Here is a 13,981-nt window from a genome sequence, read left to right as displayed (position 1 = left end):
CACAGAGTCCACTGAAATTCTTCAAATTACCCAATCCTAAACCTGCTTACCCTGCCTTACTTGTACTTTCTCGTGGAAACTACAAAAAGCCTCTTGAATACATGTTCTCCTCCCTAATCTCTGGCTTCTGTCGAATTCTGGTGCATTCCCATGTGGCCCCATGACATGGTATGCCCTGCCTCTTGGGATACATGAATATAACAAACTATCTTTTCAAAGCAATCATCTCCTGATCTGTTGGCTTTGCCATACCTAAATAATAATAAAACCTATATTTAAAAAGCAGCTGCTTTGGAAAATAGTCTGGCATTTCCTCCAACAGTTAAACATAGACTTATTATATGATAACAATTCTATTCCTAAATATATACCCAAAAGAAAAGGAAACACAAAAATCTGTATGTAAATGCTCATGGCAGCATTGCAGGTCTCCTTCACTTTCCAAAGGCTTATATTGTACCACATCACCTGTTTTTACTAACCAAAAGAGATCCAAAGGGGAGTTTTGTTTTACAAAAAACAGTTACCGTACTGATGTACGTACTTCATAAAAGTGACATTGTGTAACACAAACTTTTGGAAAGCAGGGTTACTCTTCATTTTACACCATTTTGGCTTACAATAGTTTTTCTAGGAAGGCTTTACTTTCAGAGAGAGTGGGGACACCTGTGCTCAAAATAAGCAATACAAGGTACTCAAATGTCTATCAACTGATGAATGAATAAAAGTGGTATATGCATACAACTGAATAGTATTTGTCGGTAAAAAGAAATGAGAGTCCACATATATTCTGCAACTCAGATGAAACTTGAACACATGCTAAAGGGAAGAAGCTAATCATAAAAGACTATGCATTGTATGATTCTGTTCAAATGAAATATCTGTAAAAGGCAAATATACTGAGACAGAATGTAGATTGGGGGGAAGTAGAGTTGAGTGTTAATGGTTATGAGGTTCCATTTCGGCATTCTAAAATTGATTTTAGTAATGATGCATATACTAAAACTATTCAGTTGTTTAAATGAGTGAATTATATGCTAGATGAACTACATCATATGTCTGTCATAAAAATAAATGTATTAATATAGTTTGCCACATTAAAATAAAGGAAAAATAAAATAATCTTAATAGAACAGAAAGAGTATTAGACAAAATTCAGCACATTTATGATTAAGAAAATAGAGAACATGGAGCAAACTAGAAAAAAAAATAAATAACAGTTTCTCAATTTTAAGAAGTGTCTATAAATAACTATAATCACATCATACCTAACAGAGAAAGAAAAAAAATAGACCTGTCTATAAGATAATTCATCACAGATTGATTCATAAAAGTCAATAATTGCATAAAACAAATGTCCAATAAGGGAAAAATTAATGAATTCAATATGGTCTCTTCAAATAATGGAACAGTGCACAGGGTTACAGGTGGCAAATATTTATATATGCAAAATCACGTTTAACGAAAGAAGTTAGAAACAAAATGAGTGCACGCATGTAAGATTCCACATGCATTCCGAAACAGGGAAAACCAAAGTATAGTGACAGAAATTAAGTTAGTAGTTCCCTGCTGTGGCAACTGGGATTAAGGTGGAACTTTGAAGAGTGCCAAACTATATAATATTTTGTTTTAAGTGGTTTTTATATTGTGATATACATTAGACAAAACTCATTGAACCATACATAAAAATGTGTGCATCTTCTCATATATAAACATACGTAGATAAAGCTTGCAAAGAAAACTGCTTGGTAATATCAGGACTGAAGGGCAACAAGAATGGCAGAAATTATGAAAATAGAACATTACAAATAAAATTAACTTTGGAGAGATTCCTTGTAACTTCATGATCCAAGAACAATTGCTGAAAATATGGTCAAGTGAAATACACAGTTTCAATCTTTTCCCTCAAAATTCAGTATATAACTCAGTGTCATTTATACTGCTATTCTCTTGACAAATGCCAGCTTTCATTTAGTTATAGAAAATGGTTTTTTTTTTTCCCCAGAAAATAAATGTGTATGTTTTGTGGTCACTTGAAAAAAAAAGAAATATTTTTTACCTTAGTTTCTAAAAGCTAGTACAAATATATGAACCACATACTTTAAAACACATTACTTGAGTGCTTCAAATATTTTCCATTTCAGTTTCTTTCAACTGAATTTCCCATTTTAATATAAAATGTGCCCTGATTACTTTTAGAAAAAGCAAATACACATCTTAACACTAGTAACGATATCAAAACAATCCTCATCTCACCACATTGTTCAACTTCCATGAAAAAGAATATACTTAAATAATATATAATAAAATGCTTAAGCAGTGTTCCTCTGGTGTTTTGAAGTGCTAAGAATGTGCATAAGGAGTCAGAAGCATCCTCAGAAGAGGTTTACACTTAAGCTTAGTTATAGTTCTCTGGTGATTAATTATGGTGGCCACACTAGCAGGCTTGGGGGAAGAATTGGGGATGTTTTTAGAACTCAGGAAAGATAAAGATGATTTTTTTTTTCTTTTCCGCTCTCATTTTAGACAGAACACAAGCACACACAGCCACATCAGAAGACACACCCGGTGCTGCTCCTAGCAACTGCTGCGACAAGTCAGAGGCCAGTAATTTTATGTAGGAAAAGATGCAAAAGAGCTACTGGTGATCAGTTAGAATCCTCAATACACACTTTGTAGACAGCTAATGAGCACATTGAGTAGCATCAGCTTTAGGGAAAAAGTGTAAGATATACAAAACATAGCATTGGGAAATCTTCTTTTCCACTTTATTCAGACACCCAGATTAAAGACACTTTGAAAGACAAAATTGCAGTTGGTGACTAGGTTATCTTTCTTGGATTTTGAGCTAATGTGAAGTGTATGAAAAAGCTGTATGTTTATTTACATATATAATATATTAAAATAGCATTCAAATATATTATTGGTTTTATTACTTGCTCGTAAGTACAGATAAGGGAATAAAAGGCTTCCATTCTCCTTAGTCAGTTAGTATTTTATTTTGCATTAAGAAATATATGAGGGTCTATAACTACAATTGGGCTGGTTTATTTGTAAAGTGGCTTTATATCTCTGAAAGGAAGACTTACCATGCTACAATAGCTTTAATATTCCTTCTGACTCCTAATTATTTTAAATAATTCACTAATATGCCATCATTTTTGTTGGCCATATACTAGAAATCTTTACTTCCTTTTTCCACAAAGTATATATTCCATATTATTTTTATCTTGTGAACACCCTCTATAACTTAAGGACAGTGAGTCACTAAAATGGTTGCCTACTCTGAGAAGCAGGTTGATCAAACACATGTCACGTATTGTTAAGTCTTCTACTGGTCTGAAACTTGAAACAAGTCTCACATCTTACTGATGAGTGATCTTCATCAAGTCATGAATTTTTCCTATCATATTCTATGTGAAACAAGTGCAAAAGAAAAACATTTTCCCTAAAATTACTCTGCAAACCTAATATGAAGTACATACTAATCTTCATTATGTGGCAGAAGTTATTTAAGCTACTTAGCTCTTAGGATAACAATGATTTCAATTTGACTTTAATGTAGAAAACAACTACAGTACATTTTCCATTTAGAATGAATGCAGTTTAAATGAGGTTTAATTTTAGAACATAGTTGCAAGGCACCTTCTGTTTAGAAATCCTGCTGTTTGGATGTGATTTTATTTCAGAAAATCTGCAGTTACAAATTCCATTTTCTTCAGAATGCTGCCATGTGAATGAGGCTTTTGAGGAGAACACTTGCTGTTACCAGCTACCTTCCACTCACAGGACTGCCTTCCAAATGTGCTTTCAATTAGGAAATCTCAGTAAGTTCATTTTAAAATCCAAAACCCTGATTCAACTCTGCTGCTTTATCGGGTCATTTTGAAACCCAGTCCCTATTGTTCTTGATGTCAGGAGTCACCCAAATAGGAAAAAATAAAACAAAAATCACATGCAAGGAAAGAATTTTTTAATTATCTTTTAAAAAAAAAATTTGTGCCAGGAAGCCAATGTACACAAGATCAGGCATCTTTGGAAATCTAATCACAATATCCACCTTCTATCATAAATAATTTTGTCTGTAAGCACTTGTAACAATATTGAAAGAAATGAAGCAAGTGAATATAAATCTGTGTTTTTATCATTCAGATTGCAGAGAAGGTAGCCTGAAAAGTTGGCAAATAAAAAAAGAATAAAGGGCAATAAAGAAGTGTCACAAGAATATCATCCTTGCTTTCAAGCAATTGAAAAGCACAAGGATTTACAACATAAAAATCTATGCCACTTTCAATTTGTTGTAATTTCTTCTTCATCTAGTTCAAATAAGCCCTGTTTCAGAAAAAATCTCCAGTAATCATCATATTGACACTTCATCTAGACTGAGTGCTAATGAGCCAAGATTCTTCTGCCATAATTTTTACCCAAGAGTTCACATTGTCACAGCCTATCAAGAAAATGGTGCCAGGTACACTTTCCATCTAAAAATGCCTTTTTCTTTCAGAAGCTTTTGTTTTCAAGTGTAGGGGGTTATTTGTTCCTGAATATCTTTGTCCCTACTCTGTTTCAATTGTCTACATGACTTGTAATGAAATGAAGCAAGAATAAAAATGTTCCCTTCACTGTCAATTTGTGTCTTTCTTTATTCTTTCCTAAATCTGATGATTTTCACTTAGACCAAGCCCTTTAGAAAGAATTCTTGAAAGCAGCCTAGTATATTCCTGATTTTAAAATAAATTACAAGAACTGTCTTGGGTAGGGGAAAGCAAAATATTATGATGAAAGGGAGACAAAGAAATTTACATTAAAAAAAGCCTCAAATGTCTAGAAAATACCGAACAAATCTATTTCATATTAGTGGTACTTTTAGTTATATTTTCTGTTGTCTTTTTTTCTGTTCTCTACTTTATGAGAATTATCACTGCCATACAATTTTTCTTTCTTTATTTCTTCTAGTCTCTTCAGAGCTCTGAAGATGACTTAGAATCCTAATGGAGATAGTCAGCCTTACTTTTAAGGCAAAGACTCCTGCTACTCTCTACTCTCTAAAAGTCTTTTGACTTTTTACATGGTAAAAATATCAATAAAACCTTTATGTTGTCCCATTGCTAGTTCTTGCCCTTCTAAGAAACAACAAACACAGTCATCTAAACTGATAAACAAAAATATAATTTATAAATATACATAGTCATGTAAACATGACTGAAATATATATGTTTATCTTGAGAGGAGAGGGGACACTATTGTTTTGTTTTGTTTTGTTTTGTTTTTCCCCTGAGTTCAGACCACATGGAATTGAAAAGAGAAAAAAGAATAGTGTTTTTTCCACCAAGCTCTGTGCCAGCCAGGTCAGAATTGGACTATAGCTATGGAACTGAACTGTGGAAATAGAGTTGTTTTTATACATTTTTGTATTTTTCTGTTGTTTTTCTCTTACTATACTAGTAAAAATTCCTGTAAAAATATTTCAATGTTGAATTGTGTAGAAATAGACCCTCATTTAACAAGTCTGGATAATTTGCAGTGGAAAGACATCAGAACAGTAGAGTATTCAAAAACTTGTTCAAAGAGCTCCTGGGTGACTCTGCTGGTTAAGCGTCTGCCTCCGGCTTAAGTCATGATCCTGGAGTCCCTGAATCTAGTCCTGCATGGGTGTTCTTGCTCAGTAGGGAGTCTCCTTCTGCCTTCCCTCTCCACCCCCTGCTGCCATTACTCTCTCTCTCTCTCAAATAAATAAATATTTTTTAAGGATTTTTATTTATTTATTTGACAGAGAGAGTCACAGTGAGAGAGGGAACACAAGCAAGGGGAGTGGGAGAGGGAAGAAGCAGACTTCCTGCTGAACGGGGAGCCTGATTCTGGGCTCGATCCCAGAACCCTGGGATCATGACCTGAGCCAAAGTCACTTAATGACTGAGCCACCCAGGTGCCCCAATAAATAAAAACTTAAAAAAAAAAACTTGTTCAAACACACACACACAAGAAATCCCCAAAAGCCAAAGGATAATGCTAAAACAGGTTGAAATAGGAGGTGGGTTGTAAAAATAAAGTTATAGATGATACTATATCTTTATTTTTTTTTTCTTTTAAGGTCCAGTGTAGTGATGTTGCTAAAGTAATGTATCACCCATATGTTTAGTTACCCCACTGAAGTAATGTCAAGCATTTCAATATGTATTTTTTTTCTAAATATTTTAGACATTGACTCATAAGAGGACCATTGTGCCCTTATATTGTAGTCCCCCTTATCTGTAGTGCATATGTTCCAAGACCCCCAGGGGATGTCTGAAATCATGGATATTATCAGACCCTATATATACTAGGCACTTTCCTATTTTCCTATACCTATGATAATGTTTAATTTATAAATTAACACAGTAAGAGATTAACTAGTAATAAAATAAATTATAACAATATACTGTAATAAAAGTTATGTGAATGTGACCTCTCTATCTCTTAAAATAAATTTTTGTACTGTCCAATCTTCTTTTTCTTGTGATGATGAGAGATGATAAAATACCTATATAATGAGATGAAGTAAGGTGAGTGACATAGTCATTGTGACATAGCATAGGCTACTGTTGAACTACTGATGTTAAGTCAGGAGATGGATCATCTGCTTCCAGGCCATGGTTGACCATGGGTAACTAAAGGGTAGGAAGCAGAATAGCAGAGAATGGGGGACTACTGTATACAGCTTCTAAAGCCACTTGCTGTATTTGCTGCTTCCATTTCATATCTGTCTGTTCTCTCTTAAACTTACTCTAAACAGGTATCTGATGCATTGCTCCACAAAACTATCCTTATTAAGGTCACATAGTAGATTTAATGATCAAGTCTCTGAATCCACCTTACTCCACTTAACATTTAATACAGATGATTATTCCGGGATTCAGAATTATTAACATTAACATCCTCATTAACATCCCCTTTCAGTCTTTGCTATTTGTCTTCATCCATTCAACCTGTAAACACTGAATGAACTCAGAATTCAGGACTTGAATGTTTTCTCTTTCTAACCTACACCCAACTCTTTGGAAACTTCATGCCATTTCACAGCTTTAAATGCCATATGGACGACTCCTCAATTTATTTCTTCATTCCAGACATCTCTCCTGAATTACAGACCTATAGATAGTCACTTGGATTTTTATGTCTCCACCAGGATGTGTAGGAATCTCAGACTTTACATGGATGCAGCAGAAATGACTTGATGATTGTCAAAGATTGGTGCTTTTACTTAGAGTACAGAACTGGTGAGAAAGCCATTCAGTCAGGGACTGCATTTCCCATATCCCTCTCCTCACCTCATTTCCAGATGCACTGCTGTCACTATGTCTAGGTGTTTCAATCTAGATGGAAGCACTATGGTCAGGCCTTAAAGGAAAATTGTCCAGAAGAATTGTCCAATCTGAACATTTATGTCAGATTATATGTAAGTGAGAAAGAAATATTTCTTATATTAAGTCATGAGATTGTTAAGAAATGGGTTATAGCATTTACAATAATACCCTAATCATTAGGGTCTAATACACATAAAAAAGCAAATTCCTGATTTACTTCCTCATCTAGCATACCCCACACAAAAATTCTTATTATCTGCCTGTTGGTTGGGTTAAAAATCTTGTGGTCATTCTGAACTTCCCTTTATCTCCCATGCTTCACCTCTAATTTACCTCCTAATCCTATTGGAACAACCAATAAAATAAATTCAGACACTAAGCCTCTTGCCACATCTTTTGATCTAAATACAATTTTATCTTGTATCGAATACTGTGACATTTTTCTATTCATCCTTGTTGCTTCCACAATTACCTACCTATGATAAACTTTGCATCTAGTGATGTTTGTCATAAGCAAGTCAGATAATGCTGGTCAGGCTCCCAGAGAAGCAGATTCTACTACAGAGATAAGGGAGATTTATTAGAAAGTACCCTAGGCATCACAAACTGTGCAGAAGGAAGGATTGGGCAGAGAGAAAAGGTGAGCAACAGTGCAGTCTCAGTGAAGGCCTCAGCTAATCCTGCAGGAACTCTAAAATTGCTGTGGCCTTCCATAGTTGCCTAAAGCTTGAGCAGAAAGAATGAGCTTTTATATTCTCACACCAATCACTCATTATTGCAGCCTGCCTCAAAAGTGAAGCATGCCTTGGCAAGGGCAACTCTTTCTTTAAGGTAATTCTAGAAGAGGACTGATGGCTGCTGAGTGTTGTCTGCTGGCCACGTTTTATCCCCTAAGGGAGTAAAATCTTCATTCTCAGAGGGGGACCTGGGAAGCATGTCACAGTGCCCACTACATCAAATCATGCCAATTCTCTACTGAAAAGCTTTCAGTGGCTTCCCCATTGAACAGAATCATTCAAAGTCCTTTTCAGAACTAAGACCCATTAGTAATCTTGCAACTGACTATTTTTATATTATCTCTCAAAAATATCCATCTCATTTGTTTGGCTTCAGCCTCACCAGCTATTGTTCTCCCTTGGATATGCCAATCATAGTCCCACTTCAGGTCCTTTCCACCGGCTCTACCCTCTGCCTGGAAAGATTTTTATCAATATATCACATGACTTGGTCCTTTACTTTGAGTTCAAGGATTGGCAATCATTTTTCTCTAAAAGTTTGATAATAAATATGTGTCATATGGTCTTTGTCGCAACTACTCAATCTGTTACTAAAACCCAGAAGCAGAAATAAACAATAAGTGAATGAGTGGGTGTGGCTATGTTCCTATAAAACTTAATTTATTAGAACAGTTGGCAATATTTGGACTATGGGCAATAGTCTGTTGACCTCAACATTATCAAATCTTGGCTCAAATCTGGCCCCCTCTGAAAGCAGTAGAGCAAGTTGATTAAGAAGTTTGGTTTAAAATCTACTTGTTGAGCATCTCTTCTGGCTCTGACAATTATTAATGGTATAACCTTTGTTTTATCTACACCTCAATTTCCAAAGTGGGAACTATAATAATTCCTTCTACAAAAGGTTATGTTGATGTTCAAATGAGATGGAACACGTGAAACAACTGTAATAGTGCACAACACAAAACAAGTGCTCAATATAGAGCACTTGCCCATCACTCACAGTTTCTTTACATTGCTTAGCACTTCTTATCTAATGCATATTTGGTTCCTGAGTTTATTATTCAGATAGTTCCTTTTCACCTTCCCGAACTAGAAAAAAAATCTCTGATAGCAGGGATGACCCTCTTCATTCACTGCTGAATTGTCTGATCCTCCCAACGTACTTCAATAAATTTTTTTTAGTAAATAAAGGAATTAAGAGAATTCTGTACTTTGACGACTCTGAAAGTAACATGAGTTCTCATTCCAAATACATTAGTAGTTTTGCTTCTGGCCAAGTCATTTATCTGAGCCATACTATCTTTATTTACATTTCAGAAAACCAAATGCTGAACAACTTAAAGGAAACATCAGTCCTAAGCCTCTCTTTCTTTCATGTTAAGCTTACACTTAAACTCGTATGTTTGTATGTAACAATGGAATTCATATTGTCATATATGTCATAATTCACCTCTGGGTCCTGTTTATGCAGCATCAACATTCCTGAACTAACATAATCATGATGATTTCCTAGAGATATAAGAGGCTCCCTGATGCTCCCAGAATCAGACTGATCTGGGCGTAACCTAAGAAATGTGTTAAAGTTAACCTAGCCCTACTTTACTATATTTGTACTTTGTGAACCCTATTACAAGAAACTAAACTTTAAAGCCTTTATTTGATAACATTTTGTTAAATATTGTTATATGTTTATTACAGATTCTTTATTATTTTTATTATAGATTCGAGGGAAAAATTAGAATGACTCTGATTTACAATATTCCCTATTGCTCATATTCTATACAGCTCTCTCTTCTACTTGCATATCAAAACCCTACACAGTTTCCATTCTACCTCTTCCTGCACTTATGCAGAAGCTCATACCAAAGCATCCTCTACAAGTAACTCATTCTAGGGTGCCTGGTGGCTCAGTCAGTTGAACATCCAACTCTTGATTTTAAGCTCAGGTCACGACTTCAGGGTGATGAGATGGAGCCCTGCATTGGGCTCCATGCTGCATGCTTGGGATTCTGTCTTTCTTTCTCCTTCTGCACCCCTTCCCCACCCCCACTCACTCTCTCTCTCTTTTTCGTTCATAAATAAAGACAAAATAAAAATTATTAAAGGAAACTGGTTCTACTCTGTCCATTGTATTTAAAATGCAATCCTTATCCCAGCACTCCCAATATTTTCTTTTGCTCTACTTCTTTATTTACATTTCTTTCATAAAGGGTGCATCGCCTTTTAACATGCTATACTGACGAACTTCTTTCATATCTTTTATATATCTACTGTCTATTGTCTGCCTCTCTAGAATACAAGTTCCACAGGGCAGGGATTTGTCTATTTGAGTAACTCATATGTCCTGAGAACCTACACAGTGTCTGTCACATAGGAGGCTTAAAATAATATTTGTTATATATATATTGCTATTAACACATTGCCATTATATTCATTGTTCATTTCATTCATTTTTTTGTACTAATGAAATGTATATGTGCTCATTTTCTTTCCAAAATTAGACCAAAATATTGAGGAATGCTGAGTCTCTTCTCAACATACCTTCCCCCTACCAAATGCCAAGAACAATGTAACACAAATATTAGAAACTCGATAAACATTTTTAGGATGATTGTTTGAATAAATGCATAAATGAATGGTGGCTTAGGGCTTTTGTAATCTTTCACAGAAGTCATGGAGCTAAATCCATTGGTTTCTGTTGTTATTTTTTTTTTAAATTTTAATTTTATTTTTTCAGTGTTCCATGATTCATCGTTTATGCACCACACTCAGTTCTCTATGCAATATGTGCCCTACTTAATACCCACCATCAAGATCACCTAACTCCCACACCTCCTCTCCAAAACCCTCAGTTTTTTCTGTGTTCACAGTCTTTCATGGTTTAACTCCTCCTCCAATTTCCCCCAATGCACTTCTCCTCTCCTTCTCCCAATGTCCTCCGTGTTATTCCTTATGCTCTACAAGTAAGTGAAACTATATTATAATTGACTCTCTCTGCCTGATTTATTTTACTCAACATAATCTCCGCCATGTTGATATGAAAGTTGGGTATTCACCCTTTCTCATGGAGGCGTAATACTCCATTGTATATATGGATCATATCTTCTTTATCTTTTATCTGTTGAAGGTCATCTTGGCTCTTTCCACAGTTTGGCAAATGTGGCCATGCTTCTATGAACACTGGGTACAGGTGACCCTTCTTTTCGCTACATCTATCTATGAGAAACTCACAGTGAATATCATTCTCAATGGGGAAAAGCTGACACCTTTCCCTTTGAGATCAGGAACACAACAAGTATGCCCACTCTCACCACTTTTGTTTAACATAATACTAGAAGTCCTAGCAACAGCAATCAGAAAATGAAAAGAAATAACATGTATTCAAATTGGCAATGAAGAAGTCAAACTCTCTCTTTGCAGATGACATGATACTTTATATGAAAAACCCAAAAGACTCCACCCCCAAACTACTAGAACTCATACAGCAATTCAGTAATGTGGCAGGATACAAAAATCAATGCACAGGAATCAGTTGCTTTCTTATATAGTAACAGCGAAAATATAGAAAGGGAAATGAGAGAATTGATTCCATTTACCATAGCACCAAGAACCATAAGATACCTGGGAATAAGCCTAACCAATGTGGTAAAGAATCTATACACGAGGAACTATAGAACACTCATGAGAGAAATTGAAGAAGACACAAAAAGATGGAAGAGCATTCCATGCTCATGGATCAGAAGAGTAAACACTGTTAAAATGTCTATACTGCCTACAGAAATCTATACTTTCAATGCCATCCCGATAAAAATTCCACCGACATTTTTCAAAAAGCTGGAACAAACAATCCTAAAATTTGTATGGAACCAGAGGAGACCCCAAATTGCTAAGGAAGTACTGAAAAAGAAAAAACAAAACTGGGGGCATCACGTTGCCTGATTTCAAGATTTACTACAAAGCTGTGATCACCAAGACAGCATGGCACTGGCACAAAAACAGACACATAGACTAGTGGAACAGAGCCCAGAGCCCAGATATGGACCCTCAACTCTAAGGTCAACTAATCTTTGACAAAGCAGGAAAAAATATGAAGTGGAACAAAGACAGCCTCTTCAATAAATGGTGCTGGGAAAATTAGACAGCTATGTGTAGAAGAGTGAAACTCGACCATTCTCTTACACCATACACAAAGATAAACTCAAAGTGAATAAAAGACCTCAATGTGAGGCAGGAATCTTTCAGAATCCTAGAGAAGAACATAGGCAGTAACCTCTTAGACATCAACCACAGAAACTTCTTTCAAGACATGTCTCCAAAGGCAAAGAAAACAAAAGTGAAAATGAACTTTTGGGGCTTCATCAAGATCAAAAGCTTCTGTTGTTATTTGTTTTTGTACTTAATGTAGGATAGATGTAAGTTTTTATTAATGTTATTATTATGTTATTTCTTCTTAAAGAAATAAGAAGATATACACAGGAACAATTATTTAACTCCAATGACACTAAGTAAATTATTGCCACAAGTGGTTGTTTTCAGAAGCTCTGAGACATCACCACTGCTGGCCAAAACTAAAGGCTTTTTGGAAAGAAATTATTACCCCAGAACACTTGTTTTCCAACCCTGGAAATCATTAAGTAACATAGACGTATACTTATTGTATCAACTTTCTAAGAGTTTGACTTTTATTTTCCTTCTTTTTCTCTTTAGGAGGAAAAAAAAAAGGTAAATTTTACCATTGTTATTGTGAAACTGGAGAAAGAAAATTTGAATAACATGTATAAATACAATAATCAAGGGATTTTTCAGGGAAACATTTTAATGTAAAAAAAAAAAACTAATACCACCTTTTCTTATTTTTTTTTTTTAATTTATTTGGAAGAGAGAGTGAAAGAGCACACATGAGCAGGGGTGATGGGCAGAGGGAGAAGCAGACTCACTACTGAGTGGGGAGCCTGATGTAGGGTTAGATCCCAGGACCCTGGGATCATGACCTGAGCTGAAGGCAGATGTTTAAATCACTGAGCCACCCAGGCACCCTAATACCATCTTTTTTTTAATATAAAATATGTCCTTTATAATATTTTTAAAAATTTCAAAGTGGTCAAGTGATAAAAAATTTATACATATATATGGATTTTTAAGCTATTACTGTGACCTTATAAAAACATTTGGGAATATCACATGAATTGCAAAGCTATAATCAAAAAATACATTTTGTTAACAGGAAGAATTCATTTTTAGTGACTTCAGTGTATTCAAAGATGCTGGGCTTTTGGAGAAATATCCATTCTAGTTCTAAAGAATTTTTTCAGGATAGTTTTTTTTTTTTCTTTTTTTTTAATTGAAGTACTACTGACATTTAACATTAAATAAGTCTCAGGTGTAAAACATAATGATCTGGTATTTCATTACACGCCCCTTCCTAAAGCCAGTGGGTGTGCACAGTCCACATTGGGCACACCACTTGAGCACTTGGCTATGGAGGCCAGGAGGTCTTACAATTCTGAGCCCCATGGATCTGAAACATTCAGAGACAGTTCTTGTCAGGCTACCACTTCCAAGTCATTACACAGATACCAGACTAAAGCACCCCCAGGCTTGCTATGAAAAGGCCTACTTACTTGCCCAGAAACTTCAATCTGAGGGGGAGACTTCAGGTTTTCCACACATCTAGAGGCTATAGACGTACTCTCAGAGAACCAAAGCCAGGTCGGGGATGCCATTTTTGCACACTCCTTTGGCCTTGTTACGGCTCACTAGTAACTTCCAGCAAGTAGTGCATACACTTATCTGCATCTGGTACTTTTTAAATTATAAAAATGAGAAAATTCCAGGGTTTCTGAATTCAGCTTCCTATATTGATTCGAAATCATATCTAAAGGGGAAAAAGTAGATAGTTGT

This window comes from Lontra canadensis, unplaced genomic scaffold, assembly GCF_010015895.1.
Source record: "Lontra canadensis isolate GAN:19392208 unplaced genomic scaffold, GSC_riverotter_1.0 scaffold1, whole genome shotgun sequence".
Taxonomy (NCBI): Eukaryota; Metazoa; Chordata; class Mammalia; order Carnivora; family Mustelidae; genus Lontra; species Lontra canadensis.
This window is presented reverse-complemented; position numbering follows the sequence as displayed.